Source organism: Felis catus, chromosome A1 (assembly GCF_018350175.1).
Source record: "Felis catus isolate Fca126 chromosome A1, F.catus_Fca126_mat1.0, whole genome shotgun sequence".
Classification (NCBI taxonomy): Eukaryota; Metazoa; Chordata; class Mammalia; order Carnivora; family Felidae; genus Felis; species Felis catus.
The window spans coordinates 34111435-34139247 of NC_058368.1; the positions used below are offsets into that span (position 1 = coordinate 34111435).

Genomic DNA, 27813 nt, shown 5'->3' on the forward strand with positions numbered 1-27813 from the left:
AAACCTGAGCTATTTGAAGATTAAGATAAAGACAACATATTCTAAGTGAAACCATGTGCGTTTAGTACGTCAGTTTGCTAGGGTTGCCATAACAAAGTACCGAAGACTGGGTGGCTTAAATAACCTAAATTTATTTTCTCACAGTTTTGGAGGCTTCAGTCTGAGATTAAGCTGCTGGCACAAATAGTTCCTTCCAAGGACCATGAAGGAAGGCTCTGTTTCACACTTATCTCGTGTGTTTGTGGATGGCCGTCTTCTCCCTGTGTTTTCACATGTTCTTCCCTGGGTGGGACTGTGCCCAAATTTCCTCTTCGCATACAAAAACCAGTCACAATGGACTAAAGGCCAACAATGATGACCTTATTTTAATTTATCTACTTCTACAGATCCTGTCTCCAAATACAATCACATTCTGAAATCCTGGAGGGTTAGGACTTCCACATATAAATTTGGGGGAGGCCAGAATTCTGCCCATAACACTTAGTGATATGAACAAATAAGTAAATGAATCATGTACAAATAACTTGATGGTATAAATATTAAGTTCTTCCATTCAATGGAATAGCAACTAATAATAATCACTTAGCAGTGGAGAAGGCTAGCATACACCTCAAAATTAAGTGATATAAGTTTGGCATTGCTGAATGTGCCTCTTGATATGATGCATGGAGAAGGACAGAGCCACCATTTTGTAGTATTTCTACCATTTTGCCTATTGTGAAGATGCTCATCCGAACACATCAGAACAACTCAAATTGAGGGATATTCAAAAGACCACTGATTTGCATTCTTAAAAAAATGTTAAGGTTATAAAAGACAAGAAAAAAAAAAAACCTGAGAAACTCATCTTGGGTGAAGGAGGCCAGGGAGTTGTGACAATTACATGCAATGAATAATCTTGTGTTAGATTCTCGTTCTATGATGGCCATTGTGAGGACAATCAGCAAAATGTGTAACTTAGGTGGCAGTATTAAATTGATGTTAATTTCTAGGTATTGATGGTTGCATTGTGGTTCTTTGGGAAAGTGATCTTCTTAGGAAATACATACGAAAGTGCTAAGGGTTGATGAGGCATCGTGACTGGTGAATAATAGAGCAAATATGGCAAAATACTGAATATTGAGGATTCCAGATATTAGAAGATTGCAAAAATGAGAGTTCTTTGTACTTTTCTGTAAATGTTTCTATAAAATTGATCTCAGTTTTCTAAATGCCTCCAAATATACAACCACATAAGTAAATAGACCCAAATATTTTTTACAAAAATTCTTTCCAAACTTTGTAGAAGGGATCCACTCCCCATGCCTGATCTCTAGCTCACCAGATATTTCTACTCATCACTAACACACCTGATAATCCTTTTATATGTTGTGACCCGTTTGGATGCATATGTTAGAAAAAGTAAACAGTGTTGTTCTAAATGTGCATGTTTTCATTGCATTTTTCTATAAATCCCTTTTAGTATTCTATACTATTAAAACTCAGCACTAATTTTAAGTCCATTAATATTCATGCTGTTCACTGCTTTTAATTGTTATAGTGTATTTCTAAGAAACCACAGTGCTTTATTTAGCCATTCACCTAGAGTCAGACAAGTAAGTTCCCTCCAATTCCTAACTGGCATAGACCAACCTACAATGAACTACTTTGTGTATATATAGTTACTAATCTGTGTAAGAGTTTCTCCTGGACAGAGCTAGGTTTCAAATTGCTGAATTGTAATATGCATGTATACTTTATTTCTCGAAACACTACCAAATTTATTTCCAAAATTGCTATAACAAAGATAACGTGTAAATCATCCAGATTACCTTTTTGTATATATTGAAAGTCAGGGATTCAACTTTATTTTGCCCACAAATTGAGCAAGGTCTTTAATCAGAATCCTCTAAAAATTCAACATATCTCAGAGGAAAATATCACACGATTTATCAACAGAACCCTTAAGTGGATATATACTTTAGCAAGCACTAATGATTCAAAAACTAAGGAAAACAGAAATGGCTAGAAACTAATTGAACATGATCAAATCAGAACCAAACCGAACAAACAAGAAAGACAACAGCACTAACAAAATGTTTAAAAAGTTACCTTTCAATCCAGGAATAAGACAGAGAGAGCCTTTACCTGTTGAAGTAGACTATTCGTGTCTCAGATCTTGTAGACAACGGCGTAAGATATGAAAAAAAGTGTAAATATTGAATAAAAAATAATGTTTTTGCTCAGAGCTAATATGGTTGCATACATAAAATATTCAATAACTCAATTAAAAGCCTTTTAAATTAATACAAACCATTTAGTAAGATGACGGGATATAAAATAAATATGCAAAACCATCATCTTTTATGTATATTAACAATCAGCGAGATGTAAGTCAAACAGTATCTTCATCTTCAGAATCGCCTGAGCGGCTCAGTCATTTGAGCATCCAGTCCTTGATTTTGGCTCAGATCATGATCCCAGGGTCATGGGATTGAGCCCTGCATCCTGCTCCACGCTTAGCATGGAGCCTGCTGAAGATTCTCTCTGTCCCTCTGTCCCTCTCCCCTGCTTGTACTCTCTCTCTCCAAAAAATAGGGAAAAAATAGAGAAGGAATATTACATTATTTTTAAACCCTTTCAAGATTTTTATATTTCATATTCATGTTTTTTCCCCAGCCATTATCCTAATCTTCCATACTGCATTACACTGTGGTTTGAATAGAGCAGCCATATGGTAAACTTAAAAAAAAATTAATCTGGGGCTCCTGTTGGTTAAGGGTCTGGCTCTTGATTTAGGCTCAGGTCATGATCTCACAGTTTGTGAATTTGAGTCCCATGTCAGGCTCTGAGCTGACAATGCAATGCCTGCTTGGGATTCTTCCTCTCCCTCCTTCTCTCTGCTCCTGCCCACTTACACACGTGCACACACACACACACACACTCACACACACACACATACACACACACTCTCTCTCTTTCTCTCTCAAAATAAATTAATTAAAAAAAATTGAATCAATCCCTCTGTCTCAGTGGGGTTTTTTTTTGTCCTTATAGGCAAAAATATATGAAAAACAAATAAGCCAATTTACTAATTTTCAGACAGAAGGATCTATTTTTTAAACTTTTATTTAAATTCTAGTTAGTTAACATACAGTGTAATGTTCATTTCAGGTGTACAATACAGTGATTCCATACTTGCATACAACATCCGGTGCTCATCACAAGTCCTCTCCTTAATCCCCATCACCTATTTAACAGAAGGGTCTATTTTACATTGGTTGTAAAGTGTGAAGGTAGGCCCATTCTATGCCTTCTTTGCCGCTCTCCTATCTCATTTTACCACATTGGTGAGCCCATTCGGTTTTCCACCATAAGACATGGGTTGAATATTCACCTTACTAATGTCTTACCATTGCAGTTACTTGTCTGAGCGGATTGGCCAAAAAATGCTGGAAGATATGTGGCACTATTTTTATTCATCTATTGTCTTCTGCTTTTAAGGAAGTAGCACCTTTCATGATAGCACTAGTGAACAGCTGTTGCTTAATTTCTGTAACTGATCATTACTGGGAATTGCCAAAAGAATTGTTGTCACTCAGGTTATTTGTCCAAATGTCATTACATCTTGCTTACAATTTATATGCATTGAGGAATTAAAAAAAACAAATTATGAGATATAGACATCAACTCACAGCTATGGAGTTTGGAATCTATTTGAAAGATGTTGAGATTAATACCATTTCATATCTTAATGTTAGCACATTTTAACGAGAAGTTTGAAAAACTGTTTGTAAAGTGCTGACCTAGAAAGAAGCCTCTAAAAAATCATTTACTATGGATTTCTAACAGAACTAAACACTCCTCTCTTCTGTATTTGCTATCAATTTCTTGTCAGATACAATTCAAAACTCTGATCCTGATCCTTTACGACTTAAACAAGGCAGAGAAGTTCTGCCCTTTACTGAATTCTGCTTTTAAACGAGGCATGTTTTCAAGACACACATACAGTGGTAGACATTTTTTAAAGTGACAAAAGTGAATGAATAATTATTCGATTATTAATTAGAACCAAATTTTTTGACTGCAGAAGCTTGCGCAATTACGACTTCCCATAATGGCTAATATGTAGGTGTTCTGCTTTACCGTAAAAAAAAAAATCGTATAAGCCTTCCTCGTGTCCTAACTAATTAGATAAATAAGGTACTTTCAGCATAGTGTTGTATGCTATACAAGGTACTTTCAGCATACATCATTCCATTCAATAAATTACAATTCTAAAATTGCCACAAAACCTTCAGTATTATTTCAAATCATTTTGATCTAAGTGAAGATTGTGCTCTCTGAAAATAGATTGAATCCAGAAGACACCCTATATAGACGACATATTTCTGTATCTGAAAGAGATTCTGTGAATAGCGGTAGCCATAGATTTCATTAATTGGAGACAAATCACATGTCCTGGATTCTGTAAGAGTGATAGCTCATAAAATAGAACTGTGACAAGTCAAAATAATCAAACTGTGTTGATAAAGTCGAGGGATTCCTTACTCTGACCAGCACCAGCTCTGTAATTGGTAAACACTAAATGCAAAATGAACATTTAAAGCCCGTTCTTTAAAAAATATTCAGAAGTTGAAGTCTGTGGGGCACCTGGGTGGCTCAATCGGTTAAGTGTGCAACTTTGGCTCAGGTCATGATCTCGTGGTCTGGGGGTTGCACAGAGCCTGGAGCCTGCTTCAGATTCTGTCTCTCTCTCTCTCTCTCTCTGTCTCTCCCTCTCTCTCTCTCTCTGAACTTCCCCAACTCATGCTCTGTCTCTCTCCATCTCTCAAAAATGAATACACATTAAAAAATTTTAAAAAAAGTTTGAAGTTTGCAGCAGCAAAGCATTAAACCACACATGGAAAAATTTCTGACTGTTGTTCCTTGTGTGACTGCACAGACTTCATGCCTAAGAAGATGGCTCTGATTATAACAGTATATGTGCAATAGACTAATAGTAATAAAATATTTGTGTGAAAACTACTATGTGCCAGACAATGTTGAGTTTTTGTGTCCTGCATCACTTTTCACCCCCAGAAAACAAAGACTGTGAGGAGTAGTATTTATTGTCTCATTCTAGGGATGAAGTAACTGAGGCTAAGATTTTGCAAATTCATCCCATGTCTTTAGGAATGTAAAATGTTTCTATTCTTCACTTTTTTCCCCGCAATGGATTTATATTTAATTAATGATTATAACTTATAAGGAGGGGGGTTCTCAAAGGGGGTTACTCTAATAATGAAATTTGGAAGATCGACTGAGTTCAGCTGAGGAAGAAGACGACTCTTGTCAACTTCCCTTCTCCTGGTCCCAGTCTTGACTTTGTGGCACTCCTATAAGCTTCTTTTTCATAATTTTGGGTATTTCCACAGGCTGGAAGATTTTTCTTTCACTTTCAAACTTGTTGCAGCTTCTTTGATTTGATTACCATACAGTTAGAGATAAAATATGTAAGTAATTTTAGTTCCTGCTTTATCTATGAATGCAAAGCTTGGATGAGGATTTGGTTTTCACTCCTTCCATATCTCCTAGTAACGCTTCTTCTGGATTTTAGCACAAAATGAAAGTGGTCTGAACCACAAAGATGCTACAATGGGGAGGAAACCTTGCCTTTTGCAAATGTCTAAGTGGTATCACTACAGCTAGGATAGACAAGCCTCAAGGTCTACATTTATGCTCTACATATCCATAACCCATTTGTTTTTTTTTTTTTGTTTCAAGTTTTTATTTAAATTCTAGTTGACATATAGTGTAATATTGGTTTCAGGAGTGGAATTTTAGTGATCATCACTTACATATAATAAATACCCAGTGCTCATCCCAAGTGCCTTCCTTAATATCCACCACATATTTAGCCCACTCCCCACTCCTCTCCAGCAACCCTCAGCTTGCCCTCTATCATTAAGAGTCTCTTATGCACAATCCATTTTTGACCAATATGCTGTAGAAAAATCATCTTTGTTCATCATATAATATGCTGGCAATTGCATGGTCAAGACCTTAAAATTAATTACATTTTTCATTTTTTAAATAATATTTTAATGAACATGTTTTTGCATATATATTTAATTTTCCTTGAAGATATTTCATTGGGGCGAAATCTCAAAGGAGTCATTACTGACTCAGAGGCTATGTACTTTACTGAAATCAACTTTAAACCATTTTCGTGATTATAAAGAAGATTACAAGGTTATTTTAGACAGTGAGAAACTACGTAAAATACAAAGATAAAATCACCTCAAATTAGAATAAACAGAATTAGTCACTGTTAGAATTTTAGCATAGATTTCCTCATCTCAGTCATATTTCTCTTTCTGTACGCATGCAAACACGCATGAATGTATGTGTTGTAAGCATGTATATTTGAAATAGCTGTCATATTTACACTTTATATATATATATGTGTTTATGTGTTTTTCGCTTAACATTTTAGCGTTAGCTTTTTACTGGGGCATTAAAAATATCCCCAGTTATAGTTTTTACTGTCTTTACACTAGCTGAAAGAGTTAGGCTATATTTCCACAATTTAGCCTTTTGCCCATCGTTGAGATTTAATTTCGAATGGGAGCTCATATATAAATATAGCTGTGAGGAATACAATTTGTGAATATTTTCCTAAGTCAAAAATTTTTTAAGAGTTTATTTTGTTATTTTTTAAAGTTTATTTATTTTGAGAGAGAGAAAGAGAGCAGGAGGTGGGGCAGAGACAGAGGGAGAGAGAGAATCCCAAGGTTCTACTGTCAGTGCAGAACCCGACTCCAGGCTCGAACTCATAAACCGTGAGATCATGACCTGAGGCTGAAATCAAGAGTACGATGCTTTACCTACTGAGCCACCCAAGTGCCCCTTACGCCAAATTAAAAAATAAATAAATAAATAACAATGAAAATATACTCTTTTTTTAGACTGCTGGCTTACTCTCTATGAAAGCCATACTCATTTACACACCATCGTGAGTGCTTCAGGGTGCCTATTTCACTGCCAGTTTTGAGAATTAAATGACTTTTAAGCCATTACTGATTTGATTCAGTAAAAATTATTTTTCATTGTTTTTACTTGCTTATCTTGAAAAGGTGTTCAAATGTACATCAGCCATTGTCAAGTATCTACTTTGTTACCTTGTTTGTGATGTACAGTTATTTATTACAAATTAAAAGTATTAATACTTTGCAAATATGCTACAGATATTTTCCCATAGTTTTCCTCTTTATAGTAGCCAATTATTTATATACTCATGTGTCCATTTATTGTAAAATCTTCAACTAAAAGAAACTGGAAAGAGGTTCAGGGAAAATGGAAAATGTTTATAGGTGAGATGGTTCTAAGCGTTGGTATCATCTAGTAGGTAAGTTGCTTTAGGAAGGACAATTGACTGGAAGGGTATTACTAACAGTCAATGGTAGTGCGGGTTTACACTACAGGGACGTTCACACTAAGTTGAAGAGTCTCCCTCCCTGCTTCTCCCCTTTCTGTTACCTTTTTTTTTTCTTTTTTGAGTAGTAATATGCGATTTGTTACCATGACTTAAATTATTTTCTACCCATTTGTTGATGGTGGTAGTTTTAAATAGGAATTATGACTTTCTAAAAATTTATCCAATGCATTTTTGGAATGTCTGTTGACCATAAGGTTTCTCCATCTTTGACCCACTAGCCTGATGAATTATAGTGATGTAATTTTATGAAATAAAATTGAACACTTGAAGTCAATTCTTTTTGGTTGTGGTTTGTCTCTGTTGGCTGGATTTGCATGTAGTTTACTTAGAATATTTGTAGGATGAGTGAGATTAGTCTGTTTTCTTTTCCTTGTTTTTGCACATAGTAGCTTTACAAAATTTATTGGAAACTTTATAGGTTCCGCTTTCTCTGAATTAATTTACATAAAGTGAGAATTATCATATTTATGAAAATTTAACAGAGCCCTCATATAAAACTTTATGGAACCAGAATATTTGGATTTCTTTTTATTTTATAGCTTTTTGATGTCTTTCATGAGTAATAATCTGTTTCTGGTTTTATGGTATTTCTATTATAAATTTCTAAATTCATTTTTAATATAAAGTAATATATTTTATTATGATTTTAAAATTTGTTAGCATAAATTTGCCAAAGTAATGTTTTACAGTTTTTAATATATTTTTCTTACTCTTCATGTTTGTGTACTTTCTCTGTTTTCCTTCTGTAACTATAATTTTGATCATTTTCATAAAAAAGTTACTCTGTGCTACGTTGTAGGTATATTTTTTTTTTTTTTAATTTTTTTTTTTCAACGTTTATTTATTTTTGGGACAGAGAGAGACAGAGCATGAACGGGGGAGGGGCAGAGAGAGAGGGAGACTCAGAATTGGAAACAGGCTCCAGGCTCTGAGCCAGAGCCCGATGCGGGGCTCGAACTCACAGACCGCGAGATCGTGACCTGGCTGAAGTCGGACGCTTAACCGACTGCGCCACCCAGGCGCCCCGGTATATTTTAATTATATAGTTTATTATCTCTATGTTTATCTTTATGGTTCTTTTACCTCCTATTGTTAAAAGTTTTTTGTTATTTTTTCTTATGTTAGGTTTAAATGACAAATTTATTTACACTTTGATTTTATTTGAAAATTAAAATGTCCTTTAAGTAAATATTTTCTAATGAATACAACTTTGGCCATAACTTATACATTTTGAAATGTAAAATATTAAATATAACTATTTTCAGAATATTTGTAATTCTTATTTCTTTGATCAACTTTATTTTAAAATTAGAATTTTATTTTATCATAGTTAAAAAAGAGGAAAATACTGTACCATATGCAGTCATCAATAATTTGACTTTTTTAGTATTTATTTATCCTTCCTGCTTTTATTAGTGAGAGTAATGGTAGCTACCATAATAAATAAATGCTCAAATGTCATGGTATATCTCAAAATTTTTCTCTCCTTTGCATAATTTATAGTCCATTGTGGACTTAATGGTTAATGGTTACCTTTTTTCTGCTTTGTGATTGAGGGACATAACTTATGGCTTATTCCTTTCCTTCCCTTCCTTTTTTCTTTTAATGGCTAAGACCTCAGAATTATTCTCTTCCATATTTTACTTCTAATATGACATTAATACGTGTCTTATATATCTTCCATTCTTGTGTCATTCTCTTTTTTTAAATTTCAATCTGTTATTAGTTCCCTAAATTAGTAATCTTTTTCTTCATAAAGTATCTTTTTCTGAAATTATATTGTAAAGAAATCCTACCACCAGAATCTTATGGCAACATTCTTTTTTTTTTCTTTTTTGTTTTTATTATGAAAGCATTGGCCTCACTTAAGACTTACTATAGCCTCTACTAAGTTAAACTTCCAGAGTAAATAAGATACACCTTTCTATTTCAGAACCAATGTTCTAGAAGAATCCCATCCCTTTACGCCACCTGTCTTTCCAACCTTTACGGAAAAAGGTTAACATGGATCAGTTGAAGACTAAAAAGACCATTGAACTGCTTGATTGCTTTGGGTTGGACCTTACTGTCTAAAGCACAAGGGCTAATGCTTCTTACATCCTCATGATCTAGACTATAAGTTCTCTCTTCCTGCACAATCACTTTGTTTCTCCCTTTGAGTGCTCATCACTCTTCGAAATAAACTGTAGTTTCTCTCTTGGATACACTTTCTCTTACAATCTTACTTCGTTAGTGTTTCAAAAGATTATTAAAGCTGCCTATGATTTTGGAGGGAATCTCACTCCCTGGCTAAGCAGTAACTGGAATGGGATCCAGGATAAAGAAGTTAATGGGTCCTCTTACCTGGACAGGCAGCAATATCATAAGTCACATTTGGACCATAACTGTTAACAAAGCCAGGTTTATTCAAAGGGATTTAAAATTTATACTAATATACAATGTTTACCTAACCTTGTCCATCTATTTAGTGATGGTTTTCCAGAGTATCAGAACCATCAGCATCTATTTATCTTTCTTTCTTTTTCTTTCTTTCTCTTTCTTTCTTTCTTCCTTCTTTTTTTTTCTTTTTCTTTCATCTATCTATCATCTTTCTATCATCCAGAGATTCATTCTAAGGAATTAGCTCATGTGATAGTAGAAGTTTGGCAATTCCAAAATCAGATGGGGTAGGTTGACAGGCTAGAGACTCACAAAAGAGCAGCAGTTCAAGTCCAAAGACAGTCTGCTGGCAGAATTCCTTCTTGCTCAGGGGAGGTCAGTCTTTGTTCCATATAAGTCCACCCACACGGTGGAGGGTAATCTCTTCACTCGAGTCCACTGATTTAAATGCTAATTTAAAAAAAAAAAAACTTTTACAGAAACATGCCGAATAATGCTTGACAAAATATCTGGGCACCCAGGCCAAGTCAAGTTGACCCGTAAAATTGCCAATCACGTTATCTGCATATGGGTCCCACAGATATAGGGACTCTGGGAGGAGAATATTGTGGTGCTGTTCTTCATGGTTATATTCATCACACTCAAAGCACAAATCAGATAGTGTTTAACAGTGCCTAAAGTATTCTATTTCCTGCCATACATACCCCCCCCACCCCAAAGTATGTCTTTTTCTACAATTGGGACAGTCTATTCTTCTACATCTTTTGGTTATAGTCTTCCTAGGCCTCTTACAAGGCTGATCTCCCCTCATCCTTACTTATTTTACATTACTTGTTTCCAAAATAACATTAGTGAAATCCTTTTTGGCTCTCATGCTACCCGAATGTGCTATACAGCCACCTCTCAGTATTTAACATTGGAGACCTGTTGGACATTTCAGTGGTCAGGTTAGCGATCTAGAAGGCTGAGCAATGGGAACTAGGGTCCTAATCTAACAAGATACACTTATGTTAGCATCATTTTTTTTTTTTTAAGTAAAACTGAAAGTGCTGATGCGAGATACATGCACACATGCACACACAGATAGAAACACACACACACACACACACACACACACACACGCACACACACATATATATTAAATGGAATTTTCTATTTAGTCTAGGCTCTTTTTTTTTAGGCTTTTCTACTGAGGCAAACTGTTTTTCTGGTGCCACGTCTTGCTGTATGGCCGTGATGGTAATCATAGGGAAAAGCCCCATCGCCTGTGACTTACTCTTCATTGTGGTTGATGCAGATTTTGGAATTCCGACAGAAACTGGTTCCAAATGTTGTTTGTTTTACTAGGAAATGGATCCCAAGTGGAGATCCTATTTGACTCATGTCTGTCCCAATTTGTAGCCAGTTACCTCACAAATTGGGAGAGGGACTGCTAGGATGCTGCGGTACTTTTGCCTCAAAAATTCCTTATAGGTTTCCACTTAAAAACTATAATACATTTGTTAAAGATATAAGCGATTTTAAGTTCTTGTTTAAAAAAAAAATAACTGATCTTATTTTTAGGCACTTGTTTCAGCACAGAACAGTCCTTCTGTGGTATTTTTTTTTCTTATTCCCCTGAGATTTATGTCTATTTCTGACTCTGTTCCCCAAGCCCTCTGAGAGAATAGGAAGACAATGAACTCATTTGATTTTTGTTTTAGCAATGCCTGTCTTTTCAGTCCGTAAATTGCTCTGACCATCTGTAAGAAACTCCACTCTCTCTGTCACTGACCTTTTGTTCCTTCCATGCTTGAAAAATGTCTTATTATTTGTCTTAACGTCTTCTGCAATCTCCTTTTCATTTGCCACCTTGCCTTTTCTTATCGTATTTTTCTTTTACACTTCAAGCTTCCAAATCATTTATATATTCATAGATTTTGCATGAGCTTTTCTTACCCTGATACTTCTTGGATTTGGTGCGGGGAGTGCAAGAAATGCCCCAGTGTCTTTATGTCCTGCTGCAGTGCATTTAAATGTATAAAGCTTAATTAATTTGAGCTCTTCCTTACTTCTACTTTAACTTTCAAAGTGAGGTAGTAAAAACAGTATTCACTTAGTCATTAAACAAATTTATGCTAAGTATCTACTGTGATTTAATAGATGTCATTTGTCATAATTAAATTCAACTTTAGAAAAAGCGTATTTTTCTTGGCTTTTAATATCATGTGTTTGCATTTTCCCTACCTTTTTATTTTTATTTATTTATTTATTTATTTATTTTTGTTTTCAGTTTTAGTCTTCAGAAGTGTATATAGAACTCATGAATATTGCAAAATCTAATGGAGACATTTTCACTATAGCCCTATGGGTAAAATGTTCTTCTTTATGTGGGTATCCACTCTCTAATACACATCTTTGTCAAAAATAATAAATGGGACAGTTTCTTAAAATATCTGAATATTTTTTCACAGTTTTCTGTTTATGTAAGGAATGTTACTTCGATGAGAGAGTTTCTAGTTTCTATAGCTAACAATTCTAATGCCATGACCATGCCTGAATCCGTCTGTACAGTGTATGAGCTGCTACAGGTGAAGCAGGTCTGGAAGGCTCAGGTTCTCTGCTGCCTCCATAGTCACGTGGAAAAGCTTCAGTGACTCTGGGATTTGTTGGACTCAGAAGTTTATAATGTTTAAAAATGTTTGACATGATATTTCTACAAAATCAAGACCAAAGAAGCAAGCCACGAATTTAAGGCCAAACAGTGATGTTCTTTAATGTGGCTTGAAAAAAAACAAACAAAAAACAAAAAAACAAACCTTTGATATTTACTGAATGCTTATCACATGCCAGGCACTGGTATAAGAAATTGACATGGATTAATATGTATAACTTTTTTTAAAAAAGTGTAAAAGAAGTATTTTTATTGGCTTCACTTTGTAGATGAGGAAACTCAGGAAAGGAGAGTTTAGGTAATGTGTCCAAGTTCATATAAAGAATAAATGGAAGTGACGGATTTGAACTCAGGCTGTCTTCCTCTATAGTTCAAGTTCTTAACCAGTCTACCACAATTGTGTGATAGTATCCATCTATCATCTTCAGTTATCTACCAATCAATTACCTATCTTTAAATTAATAGAAATAAACACACATTATATAACCTTGAAGACTCTGTTAATATAAAAATGCATGATGATAATAAACAGTGTGGCCAAATAACCTGGCTACAGAATTTTACCAACATTTCAAGACTTTTTAAGGATTGCTCCAGAAACTAAAACAGGAAACATTAGTTTAGCAATCTAAAAAGATTTAGTATTATACCAATGCCCATTTTGAGACTTTATATATCACATCACTGATGTTGAAACCTTCTCAGACACAGAATAGCCACCATACAATGATATTTTTGATATTTTTGCTTTAAATCTTGCCATGTAAGAAAATTATAAAAGGAACGAAAATAATCCTTAATATTTATCCACATTTCCATTTTTTAAATCTCTTCCTTAAGTATATCAGAGTTTCCATTTGGTATCATTTCCTTTAGACTGAGGTCTGGAGTATCTCTGATAAGGTAGGTTTCTGGCAATAAACTCTTTCTTTTGCTTACCTAAAAATATTTTCCTTTCTTTTCATGTATACTTATACAGCATATAGATTTCTGAGGAGACTTTTGCTTTTCAACATTTATATGCCATTATTTGTCTGACCTTTATTGGTTCTGACAAAAAGTTGGCCTTAATTTGTATTATTGTTCCTCTGTATATATTATGTTATTTTCTCTGGAAATAGTCAAGGTTTTCTCTTTATATTTTATTTTCAATATTTTAACTATGATGTTACTTAATGTACTTTGTTTTATATTTAATCTGCTTTAGTTTCATTGAATTTTCTTTTTTTTTTTCATTTTAGAAAGAGAGGGAGAGCATAAGCTGGGGAGAGGGGCAAATGGAGAGAGACAGAGAGAGAGAGAGAGAGAGAGAGAGAGAATCAAGCAGGGTCCACACTCTGTGTGGGGATCAATCCCACAACCTTGGGATCGTGACTTGAGCTGAAATCAAGAGTCAGATGCTCAACAAACTGAGCCACCCAGCCACCCCATGAGCTTTTTGGATCTATGTAAGTGGTTGCTTTTTTCAAAACTGTTAGAAAAATTCTAATCATTAACTCATCAAATATTTTTTTCTGCTACCTAATCTCTCTCCTCTTTTGATACTTTCCAAAACACACATATGTTAGACTCTTTGTCCTTGAGATCCTTCTTTTTTTTTTTTTTAAAGCAAATTCTGTGCCCAAAGTAGGGCTGGAACTTATGGCCCCAAGATCAATAGTCCCATGCTTTACCAACTGAGCCAGGGAGGTACCCCTCTGTTCTCTTATTTTTAATTGTTTCCTCTTCATTCTTGAGACTGGATCATTTCTATGATTGTCTCTTTGAGATCACTAAACTTTTTTTCTATCATCCTCATCCTGCTGTTAAGTCCATGCAGTGATTTTACCATTTCATATTGTATACTTTTAAGATCTAAGATTTCTGTTTTATTCTTCTATAGTTTTTATTCTTTTTTTTAGATTCCTTGTATGCTAAATCATTAAGATCACATTTTCTTTTGAGTCATTAAACAAACTTATTATAGCTAATATCTGTTAATTTCAATGCCTGGGCTATCTCAGTTTTTTTTTTTTGTTTTGTTTTGTTTTTTGTTTTCTTGTCTCAAGTTTTTGTTTTGTTTTTTGTTTGTTTTGTTTTGTTGTTTTGTTTTTAGTGGCTATTTTTTCCCCTTGATTTTTTTTTTTTATTTTTTATTTTTTTTTAGGGGAAAGCGCGAACGCAGTCCCCCACTACCACAAATTATGCAGTCGAGTTTCCCACATTTGGGGAAATCGCAGGGGTCAGCACATCCGGAGTGCAATGGATAAGCCTCGCCCTGGGAAAACCACCTTCGTGATCATGGTATCTCCCCTGCCAGGTAAGTATTCCCCTTGATTTTTGATAACATATTCCTGATATTTGTAATTTTTATTGAATCCTTTGTGAAGTTTGTATTTTATTGTTGTTTTCTTTCCAAACTTTGATATTGATTCATTAAATAAGGTATTATAATTCAATACTTTATGATTTATTTTTAACCATGATAAAAATCTACTCTATTATGTTCATATTTGAAACTGCATCATTTGAACATTCGCCATCATTTCTTTCTTTGAATGTTTATGTATTTATTTGAAGAGACAGAGAGAGCACAGGAGAGCAAGCAGGAAAATGGCAGAGAGAGAGGGATAGAGAGGATCCCAAGCGGCCTTTGTGCCGTCAGTACAGAGCCTGAGGCAAGGGGCTTTTTATACCAGCAACCTGTGAGATCATGACCTGAACCGAAGTCAAGAGTCGGTTGCTTACCCAGTGCCCCAATCACTCCTTAAATAATAAATACTTGCTATATTTTTTTAATTACCAGGAAAATGTATATGTGAATACTTAAATTTGCTAAGAAATCACATGATTATGAATTAATGTTGTTTCACTATAATAAAATTTATGAACAATAATAATAGAAATAGCAAAATTTAAAAGTCAGCATCTTATAAATTGAGTTGTTCTTATTTATTTATTTTACCCAAAGGGCTTATATCCAACTGTTTGATTAAGATTTCTTCTTATGTTGGCAAAAATAGTCAAACACTTTTGGTCGGACCTATTTTCCAAGGTGGTAGTAATTTTCACAAATCTTTCTTTAAAAAAGCAGGTTCTTTTTTAATCAAGGTGGGCTATGGTGATGAAACGTATTATTTATAATGTTCTTTGAGAAAATAATGCAAAATAATGAGTAAAGTGGTAATGCAATCCTACAATCAATCTTTTATATTCATTACTTTTAGACTTTTAGATATCGGTTCTCTTATGATATTGCTTATGAAGAATGCAGGGTCATTTGCTTTCTAGTTACACATGAGTAAACTGCCAGACCTAACCTTTGTTCTGCTTGCTAGAATGGTCCAGCTTGCTCCTGTTCAGCATGAACAAGGCAGCCCCAGCTAATTGGGCAATTAAAATTAAGGAGCATGCAGCACAAAGAGATTCTCCACATTCGACTCAACTCAGCAAAAAATATTGTTAATTCAACATTAAAATGAACTTCCATTTTAAATAAACACTAGGCTTTGTATTGCTCCTTGCTGGACCTAAGGCTAATATTTTTATCTTGCTGAAAAATAGTTTAGGTTGATGGGACAATATTAAATATTACGTTTCGGGTGCTTTTTCTACCATGAAAGTGCCTACCTGTCTGGAACATCTTGACCAATTTTTATGGCAGAGATATAGACAATGTCAAAATTCAAAGCAGGTTGTAGCTTGTGGTGAAAATAAATCTGTTTTTAGGAGCCTAGTATAAAGTTTGACTAATTCTTTTACCATTATACTGCTGCTTCTATTCTTTGAATTGAGCTATCCTAGAGGTACTAGACTCTAAATTGTTTGTATCATTCCATACATTTAAAATAGCATACATACAAATATATACTTACATAATGGCTATATATGATTTGTGTGTATAAATTTCTGATGATATCAGTTTAAAAAAAAACAACTTTCTCTTTTTTTGCTATCCTTAGGAATATGCTTTAAACTGTTCTGTTCTTTTTAAATTTTGATTTAATTCCTTGATTCATATTATACTATTTTCCATTGCATTATTTACAATAATCAATAATTTTCTCCATCTTTTCTGCCTGATAAACAGTATTTTCAGGTTTTTATTATATTTATTATATTCTTGCACATACCTCCACTGTCTTTCCAGCTGGAACATTTACTGTTAGTGCCTCAGGTCTGTTATGTAAGGTCAGAGATTTGTTCAGTCTTAGCAAGCAGCTAGAGAGATCATCTCTCTTTTCTTGGTGATATGTAAATGAAGCCTTTAAAATAATCATTTTGACTCCTCTAGACCCTACCTTTGGTTTTCAGAGGTCATTTAATTTAAAGTGATCATGATCTGGATCACAGTTGGCATTGTGTATTCTTCCATTTTGTTACAATGGCACTCTTCTGTTCCATGTGAAAAAAAATCTTAGCACATCTAATGATGTTGCTTTCCTTAGGGCTTCAAATGCAAAGTAAAAGGTAAATCGAGGACAGGGGAGAAAGAAGACTTATTTACATGGAAGTATGCCTTTGTTACAAACATGAAGATGATGGTTGAATTGTTGAAGGGCTAGCAATTACAATCAGTATGTGAGTTCATATAATTTGCTTTCTGCACTACTCCATAATCCATATTTTTTCTGAATATATATATACGCACATATATATATTTATATATGTGCGTATATATATATATATATATATATAATACTTCCTGGTTTTCCTTAGTATCTGCAGCCATTTTAATGTATTGTTGATCCTGTCAGTGAGGATAGTACATTATCTTATCCATTAGCAAATGCCACTGTAAGGAAATACTATTGCAGGAAATATGCAGTCACCAATATTTTATATGTGACCATGGATAGGATGCAAAATATCCTAAACCATTGATTACCAGCACAGTTTGTTCATACCATGAATTTTTTACAACTGTTTAAGTTAATCAACTGCATATGACTTTTCAGAGTGCACAGGTATAATACATGTAATGGGTCTCGGGAATGCATGTGCCAACCTGAACCAAAAAAATTAGTAGATTTAGTTTAAAAAATATTTTGTACATCTAAATCTGAAATTTGATGCTAAAATGCCCATGTTGGCCTTATATTATGCAATGATAGTTGACGTTTAGAACCAAATCTTGTTTGCCACAGATACATTGAGAAGGTGATAGAGACTGACATCAAAAGACCAAGCTAATAGTCTGTAATGTGGAGGCTTCATGCTTAACTTCATTAATGTCACTTTCTGTTATGGGCTCACTCTTGTTAAGAGTGTTCTCTAGCTTCAAGGAAGAATAGCAATAAACTATCTACAAGTAGAATGGCAGAGAAGCAAAGATTTTGGCCACAAATCTCTTCTCTCTGTATACATATTAACTCTGCTTCTGACATAGATATCAGAGCGTCGTCTTTAAATTTTTTCAGAGCATTGCCTTAAAGTGAAGACAATGTGCATTTCATGCTTTAAACGAAACAGTTTTAGCGATAAGGTCAACAGCAACTAAATTCTAAAGCCTTGCTGTACAGACTATGCCGTGGAGTAACGGCATCAACATGACGTACCTGCGCACAGCTTAGACATGCAGCTAATTAAGTCCACCTTGGACTCCTAAACCATAGTTGGCATTAAAAAAAATTTTTTTTTCAACGTTTATTTATTTTTTTGGGACAGAGAGAGACAGAGCATGAACGGGAGAGGGGCAGAGAGAGAGGGAGACACAGAATCGGAAACAGGCTCCAGGCTCTGAGCCATCAGCCCAGAGCCCGACGCGGGGCTCAAACTCACGGACCGTGAGATCGTGACCTGGCTGAAGTCGGACGCTTAACCGACTGCGCCACCCAGGCGCCCCATAGTTGGCATTTTAATAAAGCTCCAGGCTATTTGAATTCTTAGTCAAGTTTGAGAAGCATTTCTCTAAAATACACTTAGTTTGCCACATGTTGAATACTATTTTTTAGAAAAATATTTAATGTTTTATTTGTTGGGGGGGGGGCGTGCAGGGAGAGAGGGAGACACAGAATCTGAAGCTGTCTGCACAGAGTTGGATGTGGGGCTTGAGCTCACATACCTTGAGATCATGACCTGAGCCGAAGTGGGACTCTTAACTGACTGAGCCCCCCCAGGTGCCCTTAAATCCTGTTTACCTATGACCCAATAGGGCTTGTTTCTGTATGTGCCGAGAAAAAAATAGGAGCCAAAGTACACAAATATTGTACCAGGTGCTGGAGCATGCCAACAGAATATGAGTGCATGTGAAGACTTGTGTTATGTACTCAGATTGGAAGTTATAAATCCTATGACACGAGCAGGAATTTCTTAGGGGAGTATGGCAACCGAAATGTTTCAACTGCAGTAATTAGTTCATTAGAGGAACGTGGTAATATCTAGTTTTTGCTCAAGTCATACAGCATGTTTTTATTACCTTGTTCTACAATATTTCTAACGATCAAAGCAGAAACAAAATCCTTTTTATAACAGGTGAATCTAAATTTGAAATAAATACGTTAAATGAAAAGAGTCTGCCATCAATTTTTCTTATTCTGAAGCACGTGAAGATTTTTTATATTACAATTTTTAATAACGATTCATTATTCAATTGTGAATACATTTTTCTATGCTGAAGGTAGTTGTTTGGTGTGGGCTTTCTTTTCTGCTGTATTTTAAATATAGATTTGCTTTAATTTTTTCAAGCATTCTTTAATTTCTAATTATTATTTATTGGTTTGCTAACATGTTCTAACTGGCATGGACCCTTTAGAAATTCCCTGTGGGTATTCACACTGTTCATTTCTCTTTTTGAGAGCAAATGTATATGTATGTGTGCTCTGCCAAGGTACTAAGCTGTATAATCCTCACAAGTTAAATTTAGATTTTTCTAGGTATCAGTGATGCCTTAAGTACATCACCAAAAAAAAGAAAAAGTTACTAATTCACTCTGGAGTTTGGAAAGGAATGTGAAATTTTCACTGAAAAATGATTTACAGTTCTTGGAAACAAAATGTATTATAAATATGAAAATGGTAATGGAATTTCTCAAATGTATACTTTTGAATTTCTGGCAATTTGGGGAGAAAAGGGGGTGAAATATTTCAATTTTTTTTTCCAAGTTGTTTTGAATTGCACTATTTCCAGCTCTAGTATTTCATAATGAATCTGGACATTTTCTGGCAAAGACGCATCTGTGACCTACTGCAAGATAATTCTGTAGTACATCAAAGAAATTAATGACAGAAAGAGTTAATTCTATTTCTAAGAGAAATAGCTGCTTTGTGGAGCTAGAATGAAGTTGAGGCTACTGGGATAATCTGAGTCAATTATATTGAATTCACATAGGGTGATTATGTTGTACTCAGCCCCTCCCTCTGCCAGCTGTTCTTAATCAGTCCTGACTCCTTAGTTCAACTAATGCCCCTACAATGCTGATTCTGTCTTGCTCAAGCAAGACTCCTTAATAATTGCCCACTCATTTGGATCAATCTCTGCCATCACTTGCCTTTCTCCTTTTTGCTTCCTTTGGGCTGTTTTTGACTTCTTTACATCAAGTATTATTGATTTCTTGTTTTTCTTTGCCATGAAATGTGAAATTTGCATATAATGTGAAATTCACAAGGTCCACTGATTTATTTATTTATTTTTTCAAACAGCAGACTAGAGGTTCAGAGAAGTAGAAGAACTTCGCTTTTATTGCTATGGTCAATTGCTAGAGCTAAAAAGAACATAAAAGAAATATATATACTCCCATTTAAAAATTATTTCTTGAACTGTAATTTGTCATCTGTGGTAGTTTTTGTCCATCTGTTTTGTATGCCATTTTAGACTAAGGGTGACGTATTTACTAAATGGAAAGGAAATCATTTGTATCCATCACACATTGACTTTTTCTAGCATCTAGTTTCAAAGAGTCATAGAAAAATAAAACACTCTCCTTCTTCCAAGACGATATTTCTATGTTTGTGTAAGACATTAATTATTTTACACCAATGTTTAGTGATTTTATGGAAGGGGATTCCTTTCCCGATCACGTAATACCAAATTGCCACATTGTGGGGCATCCATATTACTTTCTGCTTAAAAATAGAAACTGTATGTAATCTGGTATCTTTGATGATGGTAATTAAATGTATTGATATATATCATCAATGAATAGCTGACTTCTCAAGGTACCCGGATAGCTGGTACCACGTAGTAACTGTTGGCCTTTACTACTTGCCTGTACCTGTTACTGCACATGTTTAAAATATTATTTAATTCAGATTGTTAATACATTTTCAGTACAAAAACCTATGAGGTAAGTCTGATTCCAGTTTACTGATACACAACTTAAACTTCATGAACTGAATGCCTGTATTTTAGTTAGGATTTTTACCCCAGGAACAAAGCAAGTTCTTCTTTATCACTTCAGGCCCTGACTACCTTACTTTCTTAGCTGTTTTAGACTCACAGAGGTCAAATGCCATACACAGCATGTCAACCATACTCTTTCTTTATCCATTACTATATGCCCTGGTTTCCTTATTCCTATGGCAGTCCAGTCTCTTTCACCCAGGTATTGATGCATTTTTCAAAATTATCCTTGTCTTCTCATCTGCAAAACCCCATTAAATTTTTTCTAACGTTTATTCAGTTTTGAGAGACAGAGACAGACTGAGAGTGGGGGAGGGGCAGAGAGAGAGGGAGACACAAAATCTGAAGCAGGCTCCAGGCTCCGAGCTGTCAGCACAGAGTTTGATGCAGGTCTCGAACATACAAACCGTGAGAGCATAACATGAGTCAAAGTCGGCCGTTTTACTGACTGAGCCACCCAGGGCCCCTGAAAACCCCATTTTTTAGCAATTTAAGAAGAAAATGAACATAGAAGCAAAATACGCAGTTAATAATCTTATGCTAATGTATTAATAATTCATGTAACTTGATGTGTTTCTTTTCCCAAGAGGTCAGCATTTAGAGAGAGATGGAAAACCTATGTTCATTCTAAGGCATTGAGAATAATGGAATTTCCAATGATGAGAAAGTGACTTTGGGCAGGAGAAGTTTTCTCCCATTAGCATTACAGATACCCATGAGGAATGGTGTGTTGGAACTGGTTTGTATCAACTCGTGAGAACCGAACGTTAATGGTAAGGAACACTGTCCCTGTGGATCTTACATTCTAGTGCATGGTAACAACACATCAATAATAACTAAAAAAAACAAGCAAACAAAACAAAAACAAAACAAAAACAAAAATAACCCAAAAAGTAAAACTAAGATACACATGTGCAATATATTTTAGGTAAGATATTACTGAAATCTTACTGACAATGTAACATTTGAGTTGTGACTTGAAGGAAGCAAGAGAGTGAGCTTTATGAATATCTGGGGCCGAATATTCCCAGTAGAGAGAATAACAAGTGCAAAGATCCTGTGGTATGAGCGTCACTGCTGTGTTTGAGGAAAAGTGAGGGTCATATGACTAGAGCTGAGTGAGACAAAAGTGAGGAGTTGGTGATCATAGCAGAGAAATAACAAATGGCCAGATTACAGAGGGACTTGTGGTTGCAGTAAGAACTGTGGTTTCTACTCTAGATGATCTGAGAAGAAAGAAATGCACGGAATCCCTTCTTTAATAGGATCTACCTGGCTGTTAATGAGAAAAGATTGGAAAGGAGAAGAATAGACACAGAGAAACCTATTGGGATGTGATAGGATATCCAGGAGGCTTGGAAGATAACAGTTGCAGCAATGATGATAAAAATCAAGTGATATTCCTTGCCAAGACATAGTTAGGATACCTGGGTTGAATGAGAAAAGAAGGTAGGCTGACTCTAAGGTGTTTATCTCAGCAACTAGGTGGGGAATTTGCAGTAATTAAGGGCTTGGAAGGGAACCACAGCTCTTTTGGGAACTACTGTATTAAAACTTCCTAGTAGACTTTTGAATGGGGATGTCGAGTAAGCAGTTAGGTATCCGCAAGTCTGAGGATCACGGAAGAAATATAGGCTTAAGAGCTTAAGCTCTTTTGGGAACTACTGTATTAAAACTTCCTAGTAGACTTTTGAATGGGGATGTCGAGTAAGCAGTTAGGTATCCGCAAGTCTGAGGATCACGGAAGAAATATAGGCTTAAGATATAGGGTGATGTATTTATGTGTTTGTTTATTAATTATTTTCTCATTAAGATTTGTTTTAATAGGTATTAAAAGGCTGTGACAAATTTTTCATCAAGTTTTTTTTTCCATTAAAAAGTACTGGTTTTAAAAACCAATAACCTAAAAATGACACACACACAAAACACATGGTCCACAAAACATTCTTCTTTCCTTCTGAAGGTTTTATGATGCATTGCTAACACTATCCAGTCTTTTACTATTAAACTTAAGTGGCCAATTGACACAAACTGTTCTGAGACTATTCTTCCACCGCTAATTAAGACTGGGGTGGCAGGGGGCACCTGGGTGGCTCAGTCAAGCATCCAACTCTTAATTTCAGCTCAGGTCATGACCCCATGGATTCGTGAGATTGAGCCCGCATCAGGGTCTGTGCTGACAGCAAGGAACATGCTTGGGATTCTCTCTCTCCCTCTCTCTCTCTCTCTGCCCCTCCCCTGCACATTTATGCTCTAAATAAATAAATAAATAAACTTAAAAAATAAAGACTGGGGTGGCTGGTACTGGGGATGATATTCATTTAGCCTTCTGAGCTTTCTGGGAGGACTTGGTGTCCCTACCAGCTCCAGCTACCTTCTCGTCTACTGCTTTGACGACACCCACACCAGTCGTCTGTCTCATGTCACGAACAGCAAAATGGCCTGGGGGAGGATAGTCACAGAAGCTCTCAACACACATAGGCTTGCCGTGAACCACATTAACGATGGCAGCATCACCAGATTTCAAGAACTTGGGGCCATCTTCCAGTGTTTTCCCAGAACGACGATCAGTCTTCTTCCACTCAGTGAACCTGCAGGCAATGTGAGCTGTGTGACCGTCCAGCACAGGTGCATATCCAGCACTGATTTGGCCTGGATGGTTCAGGATAATCCCCTGAGTCGTGAAGCCAGCTGCTTCCACTGATGGGTCATTTTTGCTGTCACCAGCCACATCACCCTGGCCAACATCTTTGACAGATACACTAGTCTACACCCGGCCCTCAGGGACAGTACCAATACCACCAATTTTGTAGACATCCTGGAGGCTTGCATCCTCAGACACGAGGGCTTGTCAGATGGATGAGTTGGTGGCAGAATGCAATCCAGAGCTTCAAGCAGTGTGGTTCCATTGGCATTGCAGTCTTCACAGTTAACTTTCCATCCCTTGAACCAAGGTGTGTTTGCACTTGGCTCCAGCATGTTGTCACCATTGCAACCAGAGAATGGCACAAATGCTACTGTGTCAGGATTGTAGCCGATTTTCTTGTTGTAGGTGCTACTTCCTTAACAATTTCCTCATATCTCTTCTGGCTGTAGGGTGGCTCAGTGGAATCCGTTTTGTTAACACCAACAATAAGTTGTTTTACACCCAGGGTGTAAGCCAGAAGGGCATGCTCACGGGTCTGCCCTTTCTTGGAGAACCTGCTTCAAATTCACCAACACCAGCAGGAACAATCAGGACGGCACAGTCTGCCTGACATATACTATAATCCTCCTTTTGATAAAGTTATTGTGTCCTGAGACAACAGTGATAGTCACAGGATGCTTGCTGGTCTTGAACTTCTACAGAGAGCTATCAATGGTGACACCATGTTCATAATCAGCTTTTGGTTTATCCAAGACCCAGGCATACTTGAGGAGCCCTTTCCCATCTCAGTGGCCTCCTTCTCAAACTTTTCCATTGTTCTTTTGTCTATCCCACCATAATTTATAGATGCGATGACTAGTAGTTGTAGACTTTCCCAAATCTATGTGTCCAATGATGACAATGTTGATACGATTTTTTTCCTTTACCATTTTTTTTAGGATTAGTGGCGCTTTTCATGACACCTGTGTTCTAGTGGGAAACCCACTGAAAAAAAGTAGTAGATGGTATTTAAATCATGAGGCAGGATGGGGTCACTTGAGGAGTGAATATAGTAGAAAAACAAGTCTATTTAATAAGGTAGACTTTACCCAGAATATAGTTAAACCACTACCCACAAAACAGTTTCTCTCCTTCCTTCACCTCATATACATATTAATATAAACAAAACACTGTTCCATTACATACACTTTATAAAAATCTGATTAACTCTTACTAATGCTTTAAAATTCAGCTTAACCATCAAATTCTCCATATATCTAGAGAATGGTTGAATTATTAGTTTAATGGAAAATTATAGAATCATACATTAATCCCCCTTTATTTAACATATTTCTGCAGTGTTACTGTCTCTTTTTCATCTTTCTAATCCATTAGATCATGAATTTCCTAAAGGCAGGTATCACATATTTCCAATGCCCAGCAACCCACTTGAAAATTTGAAGACACTTAGTGTATTAAAAAATAAAATAAAAATAAATAGGAACAGAAAGCAAGAGGGGAAGAAGGATAAAGAGAGTTTCCAGGTAAACAGTGGAAGTGGATGTGGGGGAGGGAGACAAATATCTATTTTATCTAGTGTGTAAGGCTGGTTCTGAAAAGTTGCTTGCAATTTTCACAAACACAGAATACATACCATATAGCTTAGCAGAACATGATTCAATTTCCTCTTCTCTGAAATGAGAGTGTTGAACTAAGTCCTTCCCAGTTTTAAAATGCAAAGGCTTTATGACTCTCAGATTCCCAAGTGAAATATGATCTGTGATCCGTGTTTTCTCTTCCCCGTGTTTGGTCATTCCAGGTTATCTAAAACCTTTTTGCTGACCGTGGATGCCTTCACCACCCCTGTTTAGTCTTACTTCCTCTCAGCCCTGACTCAGTAGACTTTAAGACCATCATTATTTTACAAGTTATTATTGCTCTCAAAAAACTCGCGTTTGCTGCATTTGCGATTTTTGGGTTAGTTCTGTGTTGCCTTGACTTCCCTTTTAACTTTGTAAAGCAAAAGAAAAGAAAACCAAACCAACGAAGCCCCTCTTTTTTCTCTTTAAAAAAAAAAAACAGTTTTGACATTAGTTGGAAAGATTATCAGCAAATATTATCACTTAAAAAATGCTGAAAAAGACATTGAATAGAAAACTGTGACAAGATTTGTAGTCATTATAACTCATTCACTTGTGTTTCAGAGAAGCCATTGATTGATACTGTTCCATAGTTTGCCATATATTACCAAATAATAGTTAATAAACACCTGCCTTTATCCTCTTGCCATCTTTTTTGCTTCATTCAAAGTTTGCTGCTGAAAACATAAGCCAGTGAAACATGTGCTTGATGTAGATTCTATTATAAACTGATTCCATTTAATTCAGCCTTCAGTGGTGACTTATTTCTGAAATTAGGCACTTTCTATACCAATTCCAAAAGCTCAAAACTTTTATTCTTCTTCCTAGATTATAGAAAATCCCATGAAGAGAAGTATTAGATTTAGAATTCAAGTGTTTATTTATGGTGAGGTGAAATAAAACTCCAAAGTCTAAAACTCATTAACCTAAAACATATTAGGTCAACTTTAAATCTGTTTCTCACGTACTACTTAAAAAAATAACACAAGCTCATTAGTTTTCCTGTTCTTGTCAAATACACAACCTGGAGTTGATTTTTCATTAGAGAGGAGATTAAATTTAAAAACCGGGACGATGGAACCTTTAAGTAATACTGAGTAAGTCATATTATATTTGTAACTTAAATCTTCCTTTGCAATTGTTAAATAATTAAATAAATTATATTTAGTACACTGCTTTAGTGCCAATATGGTTATTTTGTCCAGACCTACTTTCCTACCATGGGTTGATTGTACATATTGTATATATCAGTTAGGAGTCATTTCAACCAATCAAATGGCAGGTGTTTACTAGATTTTTATAAGGTCATCAATGGTGCATTTGGTTCTATAGAATTGTAGCTTTCAAGCTTTTTAATTTTAATGTTTATTTACTTTTGAGAGAGAGGGAGCCAGAGAATCCCAAGCAGGCTCCTCGCCATCAGTGCAGAGTACGATGCAAGGCTCGAACCTACAAACTATGAGATCATGAATGAACCGAAATCAAGGGTCAGAGGCTTAATCAACTGAGCCACTCAGGCTCCCCTCAAACTTTTTAAACTAAGACCTACAATTGAGAAATATATTTGTTTTGTGAACCAGCATACGTGCACACATTTCAACAAAAAGAAAATTTCAAGAAAAAAATTGAGGCTTATATAGTGAAACACTCTGATGTTATCTTTGCTTTCTTCTCTGCTCCATTCAGCTATTTTATTATATAATATTTAAAATGTTGATTGAGACTCAGGACCAGCAGATTGAAAAATATCGCTCCAGAGTACATAAGGATTCTGTCTTTAGGAAGGTTGCCGCTAAGTTAGGAGAGAAGAATAACATGAAACAAAATAGAGTCTAATAACAAAATCAGTCAAATTGTCTTCCAAAGGATGAAATCTGAGCCAAACTGTGAAGAACAAAAAGAATGTAGCCAAGTGAAGGAGCAAATGGGAAAGGCCAAATCAAAGGAACAAACATGAGTGTGTGTGTTCCTAGCATAATAAGCAGACAATTCTGGTTGAAATGCAAGATATGCTTTGGGCACTAGGGAATTCTAAAGACAAAGAAATTATTTGTTCTTAAATGCACAATAAGTCTGAAAATAAGAGAGAGAAGTTTACACCTAATATAGGAGAAACTACAGAGCAATTTAAGGATCTTGATCATTACAAATGTGTTGATGAAATATTTTAAAATGGTTGTAATATTAAAAAAAAATATATATATATATATATATATATATACACACACAAACGATTTATAAAGAGTGGCTCTAGGGAGGGAGACTCACTCTGGTAGTAATTCCGATGTCATGTAGATAGAATCTAGATTAGGTGGTAGTATCCAGAAAGTATATCAAATAAAGCTATTGGTATGGCTTATGAATTCTTTGCTTACAGAGATTATGTATATATATTAGTATCTATTATCAGATTGATTACTTTAAATTTTTACATCTCAAAATGTTATACATTAGAGTAAAATATAATTCATTTAATTTGCTCATTAAACAAATATTAACATCTACCATTAAGCACTATAATAAACTCTGGGAATAAGTGGTGAACTGGGCTTTTTGAATCCAATAGATTATACAATTGAACAGATTTCTTTTTTTGGTTTAAACAAGAGAAATTTATTTTCTCACACTTCTGGAGACTAGTCTGAGATCCAAGGTGCCAGCATGGCTGTTACTGGTGACAGCTCTCCTCCTGGCTTGTAGATGGTTCCTTTCTTGCCGTGCCCTTACGTGGTGGAGA

General features: G+C 35.4%; 1 non-coding gene and 1 pseudogene across 1 annotated transcript; both read right to left on the minus strand.

The window, feature by feature from the left end:
• Positions 1-14634: 14634 nt before the first annotated feature.
• Positions 14635-14798, minus strand: LOC123380939. The gene has a single exon (XR_006587391.1). It is a non-coding gene; the product is annotated as a U1 spliceosomal RNA (small nuclear RNA).
• Positions 14799-23037: 8239 nt separating this feature from the next.
• LOC101094074 lies at positions 23038-24386 on the minus strand (annotated as a pseudogene).
• Between the last annotated feature and the right edge of the window lie 3427 nt (positions 24387-27813).